The 17,500-nt window shown below is 36.5% G+C and overlaps 1 pseudogene; it reads right to left on the reverse strand.

Annotated features, from left to right (window-relative positions):
• LOC137626924 (neuroligin-4, X-linked-like) overlaps positions 1-17,500 on the reverse strand; it is a 37,218-nt pseudogene that overhangs the window by 12,555 nt on the left and 7,163 nt on the right.

The raw sequence follows: 17,500 nt of genomic DNA on the forward strand, positions 1-17,500 counted from the left end.
AAGAGAGTGATGTTGTGTCATGGTCATTCATGTCAACATCAGTAGTGTTGAATAATCAATTTAATGTTTTATCAGATCATTGTGAGGCAATAGATTTTCCTATGAAACACACAGTCGAATTAAGTAAATCAGTGCATGCTCCCGTAGATTTGCAACGAATTCATAAAATAATAAGCCAAAATAAGTTACGACCAACATTATATGCTGTAAATTTAGAACACAAATCCTTTACGTTATATTTTGACTCTGGTAGTCCACGTAATATCATGGATTTGAGGATACATCATTTGTTGTTTTCGAACTTTCCAATAGAAAAATCCGGAGTGAGACTCTCGGGTATAGGAAATAATGAATTAAATGTAATAGGCATAACTCAGGTTCAGTTCAAGGTCGGTAACCGCACGTTTGCCGATACATTTGTTGTTGTACAAAACATTGATATGTATCCAGCTGTAATTATAGGATACCCATCTATGGGCAATCAAAACATTATCTTAGCCCCTGCCAAGCACGGCGTGTATATCAAAGGAAAATTCTATAAGTCCTGTAATACCTTAAAATCAGTTTTGGATAAAAAGGAGACAACAAATGTAACAGTAACGTAGGTTGAAGAACCTATAACTTGTGTCACTAATAAAGAAATAATATACGCGACCCAGTAGAATTCTCGTTCACCCGTAATATCATCTTGCACGCAATCTATCGAGCCAAACGTACCTTCGAATTTAATACTGCAAGTAAAGAAAACTTTACCGCGATCTGAAATATTAATCCTATCCGACACTTTGAAAACTAACGGATTTTCTGTCACACAAGCTATTTATGCAGTAGGCTCACATCAACAATGTAATATTGAAGTCTGTAATCATTTAAATACCACTTCAGTAATTCACAAAAATCAACATATCTTGGATGTAGAAGTTTATAAACATCGTATTCCTACCGTTGCTGAAATCAATCACGCTCAATCAGTTGCGGATGAATCCCTTTTGCAATCTATTAAAAATAAAATCAATAAAGATATTCAAGACGAAGAAATTCAGCAGAATATTTTTGGACTTTTAATTAAATATCATGATGTTTTTTTCCACTATGGATGGATCCTTAGGAAAAACAGATGTGATCGAGCATCAAATAAGGTTAAAGGACAAGCAGAAAATTATCTATGTACCCTCGTACAGACTCCCTATGAAATTCCAGAATGAAATATATGATGAGGTAGGTAAAATGCTAGAAGAAGGAGTCATTAGGAAATCAAACAGCCCTTATAATTTTCCATTAATAGTTGTACCGAAAAAAGATCGAACATGGCGTATCTGCGTAGACTTCCGTCGTCTAAACGAGGAAACAATCCCTGATCGATTCCCAGTGCCATGTACTGACTATATTTTGTCTTTGTTACGTCAGAATAAATATTTTACCATTTTGGACTTACTTAAAGGCTTTCACCAGATATCATTAGAAGAAGATAGTATCCCATACACAGCCTTCAGCACAGCCAGGGGACATTATGAATTTTTGCGGATGCCTTTTGGTTTACGTTGTGCTCCCATAACATTTACAAAAATGATTAACATAGTGTTTGGAGACATGTTAGGGATATGTTGCATGTCTATATGGACGACCTTGTAATCTTTTCCAACACCTTAGAAGAGCATCTAAGTAAATTAGAACTAGTACTACAGAGACTAAGACAACATAACTTAAGGGTAAAGATTAGTAAGTGTGAGTTTTTAGAAACAGAATTGATATATTTGGGTTTCATGGTGTCAAGCCAAGGTCTTAAAGTAGTCCATGATAAGGTGTCGGCTATCCGTAACTTTCCCATACCTACTACTGTCAAGGGAATACAGCAATTTCTGGCTTGTAGTGGATATTACAGGCGTTTTATACGCAATTATTCAATAATAGCCGCTCCCTTAACTGATCTTACAAAGAAGGGCGTATATTTCATATGGTCTGAGCAGCATCAACAGGCGTTTATTACCTTGAAAGATGAACTGTGTAGTTCTCCTATCTTGAAATTTCCTGACTTCGGTAAGGAATTCTTCATTGCAACAGACACCTCAGACTTAGGAGTAGGAGAGGTATTGCTTCAGCAATATGATAAACAATTTTTCCCGATAGCTTTTTATTCTCGCAAACTGAGAACTTCCGAAAGTAAGTATTGTACCAACCGTGTGTCAAACAATTGTACATAATTCATTTTGCATATATTATGCTTGTATCTTTGCTCTTCCCTCGCACTAAACGAACATGAAAATTCATGTCTGCTGTTTCCTCTGTAACATTGTCTGTCTTGTTAACTTGTTATGTCCTGTTGCCTTGAGGTTTTGTATATAAAGGAGAGTGTTCCATAACAATATAACTCAGTCGTGTCCAACCTGCCTTTGAGTTCACAACCTTACTCGGCGCCATCACATTGGTGACCCCGGAAGTCGACTCGCTCCCACTGCCTTCCACCCCCACCTCCCTCGCCCCTCCATCGTTGGTACTATGACAGAGACTGACTCTACTACAGCAGTTGGCGCTGCGGCCGCCCCATTGAAACTTTCACCGTTTGCCACCGGAGAGGCGTTTGCTTGGTTTCAACGCGCAGAAGTCCACTTCCGTATCAGGGGCGTGACTCGCTTAACCACCAAATCGGATTATGTTCTCGCTGCGATACCCGTGGACACCTTCCCAGAAATATCCGACTGGCTTTGTGAACAAGGAGACACCCCAATAGCGTATGATGCCCTCAAAACATACCTTCTGCAGCAGTACTCGCCGTCGCCAGCCGCCCGTATAACAAAGCTTTTTCAGCTCTTGCAACAACCGTTGGGGGACTAAAGGGCTTCGCTTGCCCTCAGGGAAATGACCAGTATCGCTCGCCTTCAACCTGCTGCAGACGGCTCTCCTCGTGAGGTGAACCTACTTCGTGCCCTTTGGATACGCCATTTACCCGAACCTGTACGCGCTGCCATACCCGATGTCGATAGTTTACCCATAAAGGACTTGATGACCAAAGCCGACGCCCTTATGGACAGCCACTTCAAGACCTCCATCAACGCCTCCACCCCTGACGACGAGGATGCCTATTCAACGTCAACCGAAGCTGACATGAATGCCGTAGGACATACACGCCTACCCCATGACGTGCCGAAGCGGCGACAAAGCCGCCCACCACCAACCAATCGCTCGCGCCCCAACGAACAACTTCTACCGCCACTTACTACCTCCCATCCGCCTAAGTTTTGCTACTACCACTTCAGATTCGGGGCAACCGCGAAGAAATGTGCCAAGGATTGTCAGTGGCCAAAAAACGTGTAAGTAGGCCATCGCTTGTGGCGGTGGCCTCCCATGTTTCTAATCATTTCTTTTTACAGGATGCAGGAACGGGCGTGCGATTTTTGGTAGACACGGGTGCTTGTCGTTCTCTTTTGCCAAGGAAACTCTTCAAGGCACGACGTAGACTGTCTACATCTTCCGACGTCCGCTAAGTAGCTGCCAACGGATCTGCGATACCCACCTACGGTTACGAGAACCTTACATTATCGTTTGGAAACGGTAAATTCAATTGGAAGCTGACATGAATGCCGTAGGACATACACGCCTACCCCGTGACGTGCCGAAGCGATGACAAAGCCGCCCAGCACCCACCAATCGCTCGCGTCCCAACGAACGACTTCTACAGCCACTTACTACCTCCCATCTGCCGCAGTTTTGCTACTACCACTTCAGATTCGGGGCAACCGCGAAGAAATGTGCCAAGGATTGTCAGTGGCCAAACAATGTGTAAGTAGGCCATCGCTTGTGGCGGTGGCCTCCCAAGTTTCAAATCTTTTCTTTTTACAGGATGCAGGAACGGGCGTGCGATTTTTGGTAGACACGGGTGCTTGTCGTTCTCTTTTGCCAAGGAAACTCTTCAAGGCACGACGTAGTCTGTCTAAATCTGCCGACGTCTGCTTAGTAGCTGCCAACGGATCTGCGATACCCACCTACGGTTACGAGAACCTCACATTATCGTTCAGAAACGGTAAATTCAATTGGAAGTTTCTCGTTGCTGACGTCACAATGCCAATCCTCGGTGCGGATTTCCTCTCTCATTTCCACCTTCTGGTCAATGTCGCCCACCGACGATTGTTCAACGCAGACTCGTACTTATCGACACCTCTTCAACCCGCCCCCTTTAACCTCGTTCTCCACTTCAGCGCACCAACGGATGCCTACGCCCACCTCCTCACGTCGTACCCGGAAGTTTTCCGTCCAGAACTTTGCCAAACGCCCACGGTTCCTGCCAAGCACGGTATTTATCACCATATCAAGACGACGGGACCCCCAGTCTTCGCAAAATTCAGACGTCTGGCACCGGAACGATTGGCAACCGCTAAATAGACGTTCGCCGAAATGGAGAAAATGGGCCTTTGCCAAAAGGCCTCCAGCCCATGGTCGTCACCCTCACACATCGTTCTGAAGAAAGACGGCTTCCTCAGTCCGTGCGGGGATTACAGGCCCCCTGAACATGCAAACAGAACCGGATCACTACCCCCTCCCAAACATTGCCGATGTGACCTCCTACCTGCACAAAACGAAGGTTTTCTCTACGCTCGACCTCCTGAAGGGGTATTATCAGGTGCCTATGAACCCAGAAGAAATCCCCAAGACCGCCATCACCACTCCATTTGGTACATACACCTTCAATTACTCCTGTTTTGGCCTTCGTAATGCTGGGGCAACGTTTCAACGTCTCAGGGATGGCATCTTAGGGGACCTCCCTTTCTGTGTATATTATGTGGACGACATACTTATGTTCTCCTCCTCAAAAGAGGAACACCTCCGTTACCTGCGCATCGTGCTCGACCACCTGCAACAAAACGGCCTTGTAGTCCGGTACGACAAGTGTACCTTTGGCGCCAATGAAGTGTCGTTCCTAGGGCACCGTATCACTCCTGAAGGAGTCCATCCCCTCCCTGAGAAGGTAGAAGCCGTTTAGAATTTCCCCGTGCCCTCGAACGTCAAAGCTCTGCAGGAATTTTTGGGCATGATCAACTATTATCACCGTTTTCTGCCAGCCATTGCCGCCACTCTCGCTCCCCTCTACGCCTCCCTCAAGGGCAAGCCAAAGGACCAGAATTGGGGTCCCCTTTAAGAAGCAGCCTTCTGCAATGCAAAGAAGGCCCTATCAACTGCTGCGGCTCTCACTTTTCTAATCCCACACGCCCCTCTCCTTCTCTCCACCGATGCCAGCGACGTCGCTATTGGTGCAGTACTCGAGCAGGTGGTCAAAGGCTCGCCCCGCCCATTGGCCTTTTTCAGCAGAAAATTGTCCAAGGCAGAATCGGGTTATTCTACCTTCGATCAAGAATTGCTGGCTGTGCACTTGACTGTCCGTCACTTTCGCCATTTCTTAGAAGGTACACCCTTCGTCATTCGCACAGACCACATGCCTCTGGTGCACTCCTTCACTCTAACGCCTGGTCCGCCCGTCAACGCCGACATCTCTCTGCCGTGGCTGAATACAATTGCACCATCCAATACGTCCCTGGGAAAATGAATCCCGTTGCCGATGCCCTGTCAAGAAACACGTTGGCTGCCGTTCAACTGGGATTGGATTACAACGCCCTGGCTGAAGCCCAACGACAGGATCCAGAGTATCAAGCTTGTAGGACATCCTGCACGTCCCTCCGTTGGAAGATTTTCCCCTGGAAGACTCCAACACCACCCTCCTCTGTGACGTCAGTACTGGTAGACCGCGACCTTGGATTCCTGCTCCCATGCGCCGACAGGTGTTTGGTTTCATTCATGGCCTTTCACATCCCTCGTGCCGTTCTACTGCAGAGCTGCTGAAGGCAAAGTTCATTTGGCACGGCATTTCTAAGGATGGTAAGGATTGGGTCCGCGCCTGTACTTCTTGCCAAACTTCCAAAGTACATCGACACACAGATTCAGGAGTGGGCACCTTTCCTCAACCTCAGCGTCGTTTCACACACATTCACGTCGACGTTGTAGGCCCCCTACCCACATCACAAGGACATCGTTACCTGTTTACCGTCACTGACCGCTCCACTCGTTGGCCTGAAGCCATTCCCATACAAACTGCAACGTCCGCTTCATGTACATCTGCCTTACTCTCTGGATGGATTGCAAGATTTGGTATCCCTGAGCATATTACTTCTGACAGGGGAACCACTTTCACCTCTCAATTGTGGACGTCATTAGCGAATCTCCTGGGCATCACCCTACATCAGACAATGGCCTACAACCCCGCTGCCAATGGAATGGTTGAACGTTTTCATCGCACCCTCAAAGCAGCTTTTATGTCCCGCTGCAAGGATTGCAACTGGTTTACTCAGCTTCCCTGAGTCCTCCTGGGACTAAGGACCACTCCTAAAGACGTCCTCGACGTCTCGGCAGCTGAAATGGTGTATGGCGACCCGTTGGTCGTCCCTGCCGAATTTTTTCCTTCTACAACCTCCTCCGACGATCTCCAGCGCATACCTCACGTCGTGGGAAAATTTACTCCGTGCCGCCAGACTTACAAGCCCCAAGGGAAGCATCACATACCAACGGACTTGCACTCTGCAACGCACGTCTTCCTGCGCAATGACACTAGCAAGCCACCACTAACGCCCCCTTACACGGGCCCTTTCCTTGTGATCCGACGCAGTCTGAAAGCATTCCTACTAAACATTCGGGGCGAAGAAGATTGGGTCTCCATTGATCGTCTAAAACCTGCGTATCTTCTGCCATATGACCCGCCTACAGTTCGCCTCTCCAGATCAGGGCGCCCTATTTAACATGTACAGTATGTCATTTTTAGGGGGGGAGCCATGTACCAACCATATGTCACACAATTGTACAAAATTCCTTTTGCCTATATCATGCTTGTATCTTCGCTCTTCCCTCACACTAAATGAACATGAAAATTCATGTCTGCTGTTTCCTCTGTAACATTGTCTGTCTTGTTAACTTGTTATGTCCTGTTGCCTTGAGGTTTTGTATATAAAGGAGAGTGTTCCATAACAATATAACTCAGTCGTTTCCAACCTGCCTTTGAGTTCACAACCTTACTCGGCGCCGTCACAGTATGCAGTAATAGACAAGGAAGGGCTAGCTATTGTTAATTCACTAGTGTATTTTAAGTTCATAATATACGGTTATCCCGTTAAGGTTCTTACTGATCGTAAACAACTAACCGAATTCTTTAAAGGCTTCAACCACAGCCCCAAACGAACTCGGTGGCATTTGATCATTCAAGACTTTGGCGCGAGAATCGGGTATTTACCTGGGAAAGCAAATATCATTGCTGATGCATTATCACGCAACCCCGTGTCATCTTGTACGGAGCCTTTAGCTGAATTAATAGATATATCAACATCCATGCCTATTGTTAAAACGATATCTGAACAAGAAGATTTGAGCTGGAGCGCTGAATTATTACAGACAGAGCAAAGAAAATATCAGAAATTAGAAACAATTATAAATGCTTTGAAAGGCAATCATAAGGAAAAGGGATATATAAAGTATAAGCAGCAGAATTATATAATCAAAGATAATATTCTGTGTAGGACCGTGGCAAGGAAAACCCGCAATACACCACATGTAACTAACGACCAGGTAGTGGTACCAATCTCACTTATTTCCACTGTCCTGAATTGATTGCATGCAAATCCATTACATGGACACCCAGGGTTATCATTAATGTCACAGAAAGCCAAATCATTGTTTTATTGGCATACGATGCTTACAGATAAAAAAACACATAGCTAATTGTCGCACATGTCAGGAAAACAAAGGGCATACGAAAACACCTGTCAGCCTAGGAGCTTATCCTGTGCCCAATCAACCCTTTGAAAGAATACATTTAGATTTGTTAACAGGATTTTACGAGTCAGACAGAGGAAATAAGCACCTCTTAGTAATTATAGATGCTTTAACTCGATATACAGAACTAATAGCGCTTAAAACTAAAACTGCAATTGAATGCGCTAGGAAGTTTTACGAGTGTTACATTTGCAAACATGGAATTCCACACATGATAATCTCAGACTCGGGTGGTGAATTTAATAATCACTTTCTTACTTCATTGTGTGAATTCCTCAGCATAAAGAAAATAAATACCATGATATATCACCCAGAGTCGAATGGGCTAGTGGAAAGAGCAAATAGGAAGATATTAAATATATTAAGAGTAACACTAGGGGGATCAGACCCCAACTGGGATATCGCAATACCGGCGGCACTGAGTACTCTGAATCATTCATATCATACATCAATTAAAATGTCACCGCATGAAGCATTGTATGGTACCCCAGTTAGAACGCCTTTCCATGTATTAACGCCTACAACTAATCTATCAAATCCTTTAAAAGAATGTATAAATGCAAGTATAAGTCGATATGATATCCTTCGAAAGAATTTAGAAGAATCACAAATCATAATGAAAAGGAATCATGATAAAACAGCGAAACCAACTAAAACATATACCGTGGGGGATGATGTATACATACAGGTAATTGTACGTAAAGGACTCAATTATAAACTAACACCTAAGTTTGAAGGCCCATTTAACATTTTGGAAACATTAACGGCCAATAGGTTTAGAGTTCAAAACGTATCCCAACCCACTGATGAGAGAATCGTACCATTGGCTCACATAAGAAGTTAAAAAAAGAGGGAAAAAAGTGAGTGAAAGATTTTTTATTTGTATGTTAAAAGAGTTCTTCTTAATACAGGAGTAATTATATATATTTTTCTCGTTACAGGTTTCCGAGATGAATTTTTTGTTGTTGGGAATGATACTGTTCGCTCAGACTTTTTTTTTGTGTGGGATGAGCTGTAAAACTAAAAGTATAGATATTAAATATGGCACTATAGTTGAAAGACAAGAAGACGTTTTTATTACATCAAGTAACGTAGTTGTAGAAGTGCGAATGCAAGCAATTTTTCTCCCAGAGAATGACGTCACTAGCTTAAAAAGTGCCATTTCAAGGTTTGCTGTCTCATTAGATGAACTGCATAGAAGACATTTTCCTTTGAATACAGAGAGTTCGCTTGGATCGACACTGAAAGTTGCAGAGATGCTATCTGATGACTTGCAAAATAAGACTTAAGAGACAGAATCTTTGGCTCGTGACCTTTTGATGTTGACTGTAAGACACGAAAATAAAGAGAGGCGTAACCAGTTTATTTTTGCTGCACTAAACATTTTTGGGTCTATTGCAAGTTTAGGTTTAGGAATTTCCAATCATCTGAAGACTAATAATCAAAATAAGAAAATTTAGTTCTTGACTCATGAGGATGAATTGATTATGTCAGAACTAAGGAATCAGTTAGCTTCAATCAATCAAATTATTAATTTAGCAAATGAACATTCAAGTAGTATCGATCAGATTATGGAAGTACAGGATTTGTTGGCAATGTTAACGTATTATGATTCAAAAATAGATCACATACATAACAGAATTGCACATTTCATTGAGAAATCAAAAGATTATGGGGAAGCTATCACGTTAGCGACTAAAGGTGTACTGTCACCCCATTTGTTGCCAATAAAATACTTAAAGTTAATTGTGGAGAACGGACGGGAGAAACTAGGCTATATTCCTTTGTTAGATGCAGGTAGGTTAGAATTTTATTGCAGCCTAATTACAGTAAGCGTTGAAAATAACAGGATTATAATTACGATTCCCTTTGATTCTTCTGATGCCTGGCAATCTTACAGGATATCACCATTTCCGACTTTCATGACGAATCACTCAAATTCAGTAATATCCAGTTTGACAGGACACATATTGATTTCCCCAGACAAGGAAACATATACGGTCATTAAAGACTTGAATCAATTAACTCACTGTTCAGACACAATGGATAGGAAAATATGTACAGCTGACTCATTTGAATTCCATAAAAACTTATTGGATTCATGTGAGTTAGGTATAGTGCTAGACGGTGCTCTCTCCCATACAAGTGAAAATTATCTGGATAAGCTTTATCCCTTTGACAATAATGAATTCAATTGCAGACTGAACAACGGATCGTGGATACTATACGACAAGGCCGGCTTCAATGTATCATGCCCGGACGGATCCACGTCCTATTCCCAAATCTTCGTTGCAGCAGATGGTTGTATCGGGACATCCCCTAATTCCATGGTGAAAGGTATAGAAACCATCATCAGAGAACGAGCCTACTTCGTGAACTTCACTTGGTCAACAACGGTTCAATCATTACCTCTCCCATACACAAACAGGTAGCCAAGAGGTTGATGAAATTGACCGAGATGGACCACCCGTCACCGACTTATAAAGAAATTCTTCTCCCCATACTACTAGCAAGAACAGTTGTGACGGTGATGATATTTATCGCCGTTAACATCTTTGTTTGGCGTAGGTTAAGGAACAATAGTTTGCAGCTCAAACAGAACGTTTTGCCATGTCCTGACAAAACTGCTTATTTAATTCAATTCAAAGCCGTTTGAAAGTGGCCCCTTCATTCGGTAAAAGGAGTAAAATTGTCTTGGAATAGTGTTGTGTACGAAAAGCAGATAGTACGCTAGTAATATGTAATTGAAGAGACTATAGAACATTTGCATTTAAAAAAAAAAAAAAAACATTTAAAAAAAAATTTAAAAAATAAATCTTTTTTTCCGGCATCTAATAAAATATATAAGCTGGAATTTAAAAAAAAAAAACAGAATCTATGGGCATCTAATATATATATATATATATATATATATATATATATATATATATATATATATATATATATATATATATATATATATATATGTGTGTGTGTGTGTGTGTGTGTGTTTGTGTACAAAACCGTGGTACGTGTACGTACCAGGAATTCGTGTTTTTGCACTAAAATTGTATCTTTACCAAGGTAACAAAGTTACCGAATCATATGTATATCAGTATTTTTTTTTGGTACCATATAATAATTTGCTAGCAATGTACCATATATGTGATCTGTATTTATCATGCATTTTTTCTTTGCTTTGGTAATATCTTTTCATATGCATTATTGTTATTTTTTTTTTAATGTGCCTATTTTTCATCCTCATTTTCTTGTGGCTAAAGTTAAACAAAGAATAGTACATATGTCTAGTCACACTCCTTGTAAACATATTTTAACGTGTTGTTAAATTTAAAAAAAAAAAAAAAGATTGAGATAGCTGGCCGAGCTGATGTAATAATCATATATTACATGTTTAAAACACATGACGTAATACGTCATTGTGGAAGTAGAAGCTAGTTTGAGAAGTGCTGTAGTCAGACAGATCATAACAGGATGCGACTAGCATATCTCAGCGATGTAAAATTTTTATGAAGAATACACACAAATACGAACCGTGAGAAAGAGTTGTGTCGCAACCGGATGAAGGTGTCTTCCTATACTAATGTTTAGTTTACATTATTTGTTTGTACCAACCGTGTGTCACACAATTGTACATAATTCCTTTTTTATATATTATGCTTGTATCTTCACTCTTCCCTCGCACTAAAACGAATATGAAAATTCATGTCTGGTTTTCCTCTGTAATATTGTCACTTTCTAGAACATGTATTTTCCTGTTGCCTTGATGTTTTGTATATAAAGGAGAGTGTTCCTTAATAAACAACTCAGTCGATCGCATCCTGCCTTTGAGTTCACAACCCTCTCTCGGCTCCGTCACAGATAACTGACTATACGATATCTGTGATATCGATATTTTAGCCAGTTCTTATCAATACATCATATGGAATGGTCATCCGACCAAACCAGCTATACTCCTGTGATGGAGATGTTAACACTGTTGTTTTTAAAGAATAAACCATTTTAAAGTTAACTTGATTGACTTTACTTGAAGATGTAACATCCCAACTAACATACTCAATGTGTGTTAACAACAGTAGCACACTAATATATATATATATATATATATATATATATATATATATATATATATATATATATATATATATATATATATATATATATATATATATATATATATATATATATACATATATATATATATATGTATATATATATATATATATATATATATATATATATATATATATATATATATATGTATATATATATATATATATATATATATATATATATATATATATATATATATATACATACATATATATATATATATACATATATATATATATATATATATATATATATATATATATATATATATATATATATATATATGAATACTTATATATATATATATATATATATATATATATATATATATATATGTGTGTGTGTGTGTGTGTGTGTGTGTGTGTGTGTGTGTGTGTGTGCGTGTGTGATATCTTGTTTCTTTGGCTATTAATGTTACAAACCCTTTGATTATATTGTTAACAACAGCTGCTAATTGGTGGTATTTGATGGAAGACCAGGAGCAACCCTTTGGTATAACAACCTTAAGCTAAGTGATATACCATTCAACAGGTAAAAAAAAAAATGTATATTTTCATGTTCATACATATCAACATAATGGTAACATGACAATTTTTGGTAACTTTCTATAACTTTAATCTCTGTTTTAAGATAAAATTCTGAACTGCAGCATCCATTTGCAGCCTTGAAGCCAAATAAAAAAACTTTTGTTTCTCGAAAGCAAATGGCAAAATCACCCTTTCGGTGTGGAAAGCATTTTTACCTCTACGTCTGCCTTTTGCAAAGGATTCCGAGACTGAATTATTCCTGTGTGTTTTCCAATGGTTGATTCTCTGCCTTTGTCTCTCTTTCCAGGAAACAAGAAGAAGAAGTTTATCGAAAGGGACTTTACCATATCCCAGTCTTCATCTTGCTGCCAGGGATTCTTTTAGAGTCGACAGGATTAAAAGTTTTTTTTTCTCTCTCTTTTTAGATTAACAAGAATATACAACCTAACTGGCTCAGATATACTCCCTAAAGAATATACAACCTTACTTGCCAAGAATATAAGATAACCTAACTTACTAAGAATATAAAAATTCACTTACCAAAGAATATCCAACAACCTTACTTATCAAGTATGTACAATCTCAATTACGAAAACTATAATTTCAATTACCAAGGCAACAACATTACTTACTCAGAACATTCAACCTTACTTACAAGAATACAAGAATACCTTACTTACCAAAAATTTTAATTTTAATTACCAAAAAACAATTACTTTCCTTATTAAAAATTACAACTTTGCTTACCAACACAATAACTTTACTTACCAATAATATACGACGTTATTCACTAATAATATGCTACTTTACTTTCCATGACTATACAACCTTACTTACAAAGAATATGCCTTCAAACTGAGAAAGACTATAGAGGAATCTTGTTTACCCAGAATGCCGAGACGATAGTTGAGAGTGACCACAATGACCTTGCCCAGAGCTGCCAGAACTGATCCGTCGTAGAGACTTGAAGATCCCCACTCAAACGACTCTCCCTGGAGGAAGACGACCACTGGGTAGGCCATCAGAGCTGCATCTGCAAGCAAGGAAGTAGGCTAGTTAGGAGCGGTACTCAGATCTAGCAATTGGGGTTCTAGGGCTACATAATTCTAAAAGATGATTTTAGCAGGCTGAATCTGCGAATACTTGCGAGTAAGGTCATCTTACAACATAGGTTGAGAGAGATATAGATATTGACTAGTACAAAAGCATGGTATTTCTACAGACTCTTATACAGAGAGAGAGAGAGAGAGAGAGAGAGAGAGAGAGAGAGAGAGAGAGAGAGAGAGAGAGAGAGAGAGAATAAAATCGTATATAAACTTCATAACTAAGTTAATGTTTCATGCAAAATGAAAGCAGTAGGAAAGTAGCCTCTTCAGCAAGAGTAGAAAAATTAAATCGATTCCTACAGCTAAACATTTCGTCATTAATCAATCAAGAAACAAAAGGATTTTGATGTAGCATATAGCGACGCTCCTCAGGGAACGTTTTTGAGAGAGAGAGAGAGAGAGAGAGAGAGAGAGAGAGAGAGAGAGAGAGAGAGAGAGAGAGAGAGAGAGAGAGAGAGAGAAAAGAATAGCTGTCGGTATTTTCACTATACCTCTCTATCTCTCTATACATGTCCTTTCAATTCAGTCTGCTCACTGTCTTTTTATAATGGTATTTACCCGCACATTTTATTAGCTTGTTATTGTATCGTCTTCTCTTTCTTCCCATGATTTTTTTTGCAATCTTAGAAGACCCACTCTTTTATTCCTAAAGTCCATTTATTATAGGTCATAATATAAAACATAATAATATATGATTTATAAGACGATACTTAAATTAATCTGTCTAACAGAAATGTATTTTCAATTTCAACTGCCAGATTATTCTATTGGTTTAAATATTCTTGGTGAAGCGTATTATTATTATTATCATTATTATTATTATTATTATTATTATTATTATTATTATTATTATTATTATTATTATTATTATTTTTATTATTATTCAAAATGTTTATTTTTATCATATATATATATATATATATATATATATATATATATATATATATATATATATATATATATATATATATGTATATATATATATACATATATATATATATATATATATATATATATATATAGAAATGTATAGAAATATATATATATATATATATATATATATATATATATATATATATATATACATAAATATATATATATATATATATATATATATATATATATATATATATATATATATATATATTTATGTATATATATATATATATATATATATATATATATATATATATATATATATATATTATAAATTCATATATGAATAAATTAACTCATAATGTATGATGTATATTTTTTCATGGATTTCAGTTCTCTAAATATAGACAATGCAATAGGAGGATTTGGTTGTATGATTTTTCAACTGTAATTATTAACGCTGTACATTTGTTAAAAGATAGTTTTAAGATCTAAACGAGATTTGGTAAAAGGTAAGATTAAATAGAATTGTTTTAAATATAATGTGTAAAAGTTAGGGTATTAATAGCTTAAAGATATTAAGAAATATGAAATTTTGTTGCTAATTAAATTGTGATTCTAGTTTTTCTTTTTATTAAAGAAAGTCGGTTTAAACGATTGAACCTATATAAAACAAAGCAAATATAGAGAAAAAATTGTTTATATAAAATAATCTTCTTAAGTTAGGAACAAAATAAGATTATGAATATTGAATAGTGAAAGAAGCCAGTTCTATTTCACTAGCATTTTGAATTATGATTTCACGATATGAATTATTCATTTCTCAATTCATTCGTGGACGACTGAGACAGAATATTCATGTTTTATGTGTAAAGGATGATTTTATTTCTATTACTCTGGATTTCATGTTTTTCGTTGTAGGCAGTTAACATTTTGAGAGAAAATACACAGGCAATAGGGTCTTAATTGAGAGAGAGAGAGAGAGAGACAGAGAGAGAGAGAGAGAGAGAGAGAGAGAGAGAGAGAGAGAGAGAGAGAGAGAGAGAGAGAGAGAGAGAGGGGGGGAGAGAGAGAGAGAGAAAATCTGATAGTTTCGCTCTATGGAAAACCATACAAAGTCCTCAGACAAGTCCATGGTTACGTCTTGGATTTGGCCATTTTCATCACTATAGCTGGCCACTGCAGATTTGTGATGGTAGGAGACTTCAGTTAGATAGCTCACAGTAAACCAAATTAGTATGGGTGTCCCTGACTTGTATAGCTTGGCTGACCATGTCAATATATATATATATATATATATATAGATATATATATATATATATATATATATATATATATATATATATATATATATATATATATATATATATATATATATACATATATATATATATATATATATATATATATATATATATATATATATTATATATATATATATATATTTATATATATATATATGTATATATATATATATATATATATATATATATATATATATATATATATATATATATATATATATATATATATATATATATGTATATATATATATATGTATATATATATTATGAATTACTTTCTAATTTTTATTTCTTTTTTGGAATAAATACCATAAAAATAATTTTACTAATAAACGTTTGTGCATAATTCCTCAAAAAACATTATTTTTTTAAAATCACTCTATATAGTTAATATATATTTTATTACTTCTTATTTGACTAAATAATATAAAAATACTTTTTTTAAAAAATATGTTCTTTAGCTCCTTAAAAAGAAAAAAAAAATTCCATAATTCTTCAGAACAGTCCTTCTTATTAATTAATATTTTTAATCAGCTCTCATTGAAATCGCATTTTCAGCTGGATTGCTTTTAAAAAATATATATCTTTTTCTGAACAGTTTTCCCTTTTAGCTCAACATCGAAAATTCTTCACCATTTAAGAACTTTTTTCTTTTTATCTTTGAAACCTACTCTAGCATTTATCATCTCAACTTCCTTTTTATCTTCTGATATTCCCAGCGGCAAAAATCTCCAAGAAAAGAAAAGAGGAACATCATCCTACTGTAAAAAGATCCTTAAAGACCCTGAGGTTAAGGATGAAATTCCCCTGACTCCTCCAGGTCAAAGCAAGCGAGAAGGCTAAATGCCACTGACCAAAAGAATTAGGCAGAATCTGAATCTCCTTTTGGAAGTTCCCACTAAGTCAATCTTGCCTATCTTTTTTTTTTCTCTTCGGCCTTGTTAAAGATCTCTTCCATTAAATACATAAGAATTAGGACGGGGAAGGAGTCAATAAAGGCATATAACGTATAGTTTTCTCTGTGATCCATATACCTACTTTTTGACACTCCATTTTCTATTTTTTTAAACTTTACTAGATGTATCTTACTTTCTTTTATATCGCAATTCGTTGAATTTCAAATGTTTATGATGAGAAACTAATCTATATATATTTATATATATATATATATATATATATATATATATATATATATATATATATATATATATATATATATATATATATACATACATATATATATATATATATATATATATATATATATATATATATATATATATATATATATATATTATATATATATATATATATATATATATATATATATATATATATATTTATATATATATATATATATATATATATATATATATATATATATATATATATATATATATATATATATATATGTATATATATATATATATATATATATATATATATATATATATATATATGTGTGTGTGTGTGTGTGTGTGTTTGTGTGTGTGTGTGTATGTGTATGTGTGTGCCTAATTATATTTGTGCATATATGTATATGAAACTAATCGAATGAATATATTCTTGATAAGGGATATATTATCACATAAATCTTCAAGCTTCCATAAGGGTAAAATGAAACAAACGCTAATACCTTTTACTTTTTCATTAATAAAAACAAAAAGACAAATTAACGAGATATTTCTTGTTTTTGAAATATCTAAATTTCGAAGAAAAATAAAGATAAAATCTTCCTAAAAGATTCATCAAGTGAAGCCCTAGCTTCGCT

Source organism: Palaemon carinicauda, chromosome 34 (assembly GCF_036898095.1).
Source record: "Palaemon carinicauda isolate YSFRI2023 chromosome 34, ASM3689809v2, whole genome shotgun sequence".
Lineage (NCBI taxonomy): Eukaryota > Metazoa > Arthropoda > Malacostraca > Decapoda > Palaemonidae > Palaemon > Palaemon carinicauda.